Source organism: Lolium rigidum, chromosome 4, assembly GCF_022539505.1.
Source record: "Lolium rigidum isolate FL_2022 chromosome 4, APGP_CSIRO_Lrig_0.1, whole genome shotgun sequence".
Classification (NCBI taxonomy): domain Eukaryota; kingdom Viridiplantae; phylum Streptophyta; class Magnoliopsida; order Poales; family Poaceae; genus Lolium; species Lolium rigidum.
The window spans coordinates 92,663,929-92,668,504 of NC_061511.1; positions in this window are offsets into that span (position 1 = coordinate 92,663,929).

Below are 4,576 nucleotides of genomic sequence, written 5' to 3' on the forward strand. Positions count from 1 at the left end.
TCGTTGGGGCAAAGTACTTTGGTTGTGTTGTGCAGGTTCCACGTTGGCGCCGGAATCTCTGGTGTTGCGCCGCACTACATCCCGCCGCCATCAACCTTCAACGTGCTTCTTGGCTCCTCCTGGTTCAATAAACCTTGGTTTCTTTCCGAGGGAAAACTTGCTGCTGTGCGCATCATACCTTCCTCTTGGGGTTGCCCAACGAACGTGTGAAATACACGCCATCAAGCATATTTTCTGGCGCCGTTGCCGGGAGATCAAGACACGCTGCAAGGGGAGTCTCCACTTCTTAATCTCTTTACTTTGTTTTTGTCTTGCTTTATTTTATTTACTACTTTGTTTGCTGCATTATATCAAAACACAAAAAAATTAGTTGCTAGTTTTACTGTCTTGTTTGCTATATCAAAAACACAAAAAAAATTAGTTTACTTGCATTTATTTTATCTAGTTTGCTTTATTTACTACCGCTAAAATGAGTAATCCCGAAGTTGAAGTTCGTTCATTTAAGCAACAAGGGGGAGAATGTTTAAAAGATGCTTGGTATAGAATTAGTGATGCCCATAATAGGTGCACTAAGAAACACTCCACTACTATTCTACTCGGGAATTTTTATGTTGGTATCTCTAGCTGGAATAGATATGTTCTTGATTGTCTCGCGGGAGGTAACTTCCTAGGTGCTCCCGCTTTAGAAGCTAGCTGCATTATTGAGAGTTTATTTGGAACACCACCTGTTAATGAAACTAAAATTGAAACCTCCCTTGAGGATGTTATGAAAAAATTGGAAACAATAGAGAAAAATTTTCCGAGTGTTGAAACTAAGTTGGAGATATTACTTGATAAAACTGATGAACTTGATAAATCCTTAGGAGGAATTGATGAAAGAATTAGTGTCCTAGGAACTTGTGTTGACCATGATAATCAAATTAATAGGATTGGCAAACTTGAAAAAGCTATGGGAACCTTGGGTTCAACCTTTTCATCTTTACAGTTTAGAGAGAAAGCTTATGTGGGAAAGGAGCAAAAGTTTATGTATGCCTCTAAAGTGCCTAAACCAAAGAAATATTATTATAGGCCTAAAATTTACAAAGCCCCTAGTACCACTGCAAATGGGGGAGCTTATGATATCGATGCTCCATTCTGCGATAATACTTGATAAACACTTTCTGCGCCTAGCTGAAAGGCGTTAAAGAAAAGCGCTTATGGGAGACAACCCATGTTTTTACTCCAGTATTTTTGTTTTATATTTGTGTCTTGGAAGTTGTTTACTACTGTAGCAACCTCTCCTTATCTTAGTTTTATGTTTTGTTGTGCCAAGTAAAGTCTTTGATAGAAAAGTAAGTACTAGATTTGGATTACTGCGCAGTTCCAGCATTTCTTTGCTGTCACGAATCTGGGTCTATCTCCCTGTAGGTAGCTCAGAAAATTACGCCAATTTACGAGCATGATCCTCAGATATGTACGCAACTTTCATTCAATTTGAGCATTTTCGTTTGAGAAAGTCTGGTGGCCTAATAAAATCCATCTTTACGGACTTTTCTGTTTTGACAGATTCTGTCTTTTATTTCGCATTGCTTCTTTTGCTATGTTGGATGAATTTCTTTGATCCACTAATGTCCAGTAGCTTTATGCAATGTCCAGAAGTGTTAAGAATGATTGTGTCACCTCTGAACATGTGAATTTTTATTATGCACTAACCCTTTAATGAGTTGTTTCGAGTTTGGTGTGGAGGAAGTTTTCAAGGGTCAAGAGAGGAGTATGATGCAATATGATCAAGGAGAGTGAAAGCTCTAAGCTTGGGGATGCCCCTGTGGTTCACCCCTGCATATTCTAAGAAGACTCAAGCGTCTAAGCTTGGGGATGCCCAAGGCATCCCCTTCTTCATCAACAACATTATCGGGTTCCTCCCCGAAACTATATTTTTATTCGGCCACATCTTATGTACTTTGCTTGGAGCGTCGGTTTGTTTTTGTTTTTTGTTTTGTTTGAATAAAATGGATCCTAGCATTCACTTTATGGGAGAGAGACACGCTCCGCTGTTTCATATGGACAAATATGTCCTTAGGCTCTACTCATAGTATTCATGGCGAAGTTTCTTCTTCGTTAAATTGTTATATGGTTGGAATTGGAAAATGATACATGTAGTAAATTGCTATAATGTCTTGGATAATGTGATACTTGGCAATTGTTGTGCTCATGTTTAAGCTCTTGCATCATATACTTTGCACCCATTAATGAAGAAATGCTTAGAGCTTGCTAATTTGGTTTGCATATTTGGTTTCTCTAGAGTCTAGATAACATCTAGTATTGAGTTTTGAACAACAAGGAAGACGGTATGGAGTCTTATAATGTTTACCATATGTCTTTTATGTGAGTTTTGCTGTACCGTTCATCCTTGTGTTTGTTTCAAATAACCTTGCTAGCCTAAACCTTGTATCGAGAGGGAATACTTCTCATGCATCCCAAATACTTGAGCCAACCACTATGCCATTTGTGTCCACCATACCTACCTACTACATGGTATTTATCCGCCATTCCAAAGTAAATTGCTTGAGTGCTACCTTTAAAATTCCATCATTCACCTTTGCAATATATAGCTCATGGGACAAATAGCTTAAAAACTATTGTGGTATTGAATATGTACTTATGCACTTTATCTCTTATTAAGTTGCTTGTTGAGCGATAACCATGTTTCGGGGACGCCATCAACTATTCTTTGTTGGATATCATGTGAGTTGCTATGCATGTCCGTCTTGTCTCGAAGCAAGAGAGATCTACCACCTTCATGGTTGGAGCATGCATGTTGTTAGAGAAGAACTTTGGGCCGCTAACTAAAGCCATGATTCATGGTGGAAGTTTCAGCTTTGGACATATATCCTCAATCTCATATGAGAATAATAATTGTTGCCACATGCTTATGCATTAAAGAGGAGTCCATTATCTCGTTGTCCATGTTGTCCCGGTATGGATGTCTAAGTTGAGAATAATCAAAAGCGAGAAATCCAAAATGCGAGCTTTCTCCTTAGACCTTTGTACAAGCGGCATGGAAGTACCCCATTGTGACACTTGGTCAAAACATGTGCATTGCAAAGATCCGGTAGTCCAAGTTAATTAGGACAAGGTGCGGGCACTATTAGTATACTATGCATGAGACTTGCAACTTGTAAGATATAATGTACATAACTCATATGCTTTATTACTACCGTTGACAAAATTGTTTCATGTTTTCAAAATAAAAGCTCTAGCACAAATATAGAAATCGATGCTTTCCTCTTTGAAGGACCATTCTCTTTACTTTTATGTTGAGTCAGTTCACCTATTTCTCTCCACCTCAAGAAGCAAACACTTGTGTGAACCGTGCATTGATTCCTACATACTTGCATATTGTACTTGTTATATTACTCTATGTTGACAATTATCCATGAGATATACATGTTACAAGTTGAAAGCAACCGCTGAAACTTAATCTTCCTTTGTGTTGCTTCAATACCTTTACTTTGATTTATTGCTTTATGAGTTAACTCTTATGCAAGACTTATTAATACTTGTCTTGAAGTACTATTCATGAAAAGTCTTTGCTATATGATTCACCTGTTTACTCATGTCATCACCATTGTTTTGATCGCTGCATTCACTACATATGTTTACAAATAGTATGATCAAGGTTATGATGGCATATCACTTCAGAAATTATCTTTGTTATCGTTTTACCCGCTCGGGACGAGCAGTAACTAAGCTTGGGGATGCTTGATACGTCTCCGACGTACCGATAATTTCTTATGTTCTATGCCATATTATTGATGATACCTACATGTTTTATGCACACTTTATGTCATATTCGTGCATTTTCTGGAACTAACCTATTAACAAGATGCCGAAGTGCCGCTTCTGTTTTCTGCTGTTTTTGGTTTCGAAATCCTAGTAACGAAATATTCTCGAATTGGACGAAACGAAGACCCAGTGGCCCTATTTTTCCACGGAGCTTCCGAAGACCGAAGAACACACGAAGTGGGGCCACGAGGTGGCCAAGCCATAGGGCGGCGCGGCCCAAGCCCCGGCCGCGCCGACCTATAGTGTGGGCCCCTCGTTAGCCCCCGACTCGCCCTTCCGCCTACTTAAAGCCTCCGTCGCGAAACCCCCGATGCGAAAAACCACGATACGGAAAACCTTACTGAGACGCCGCCGCCGCCGATCCCATCTCGGGGGATTCTGGAGATCTCCTCCGGCACCCTGCCGGAGAGGGGATTCATCTCCCGGAGGACTCTACACCGCCATGGTCGCCTCCGGAGTGATGAGTGAGTAGTTCACCCCTCGACTATGGGTCCATAGCAGTAGCTAGATGGTTGTCTTCTCCTCATTGTGCTTCATTGTTGGATCTTGTGAGCTGCCTAACATGATCAAGATCATCTATCCGTAATTCTATATGTTGTGTTTGTCGGGATCCGATGGATAGAGAATACCATGTCATGTTAATTATCAAGTTATTATACATGTGTTGTTTATGATCTTGCATGCTCTCCGTTTCTAGTAGAGGCTCTGGCCAAGTTTTTACTTTCACACATGCAACTGGAACGAAGTATAC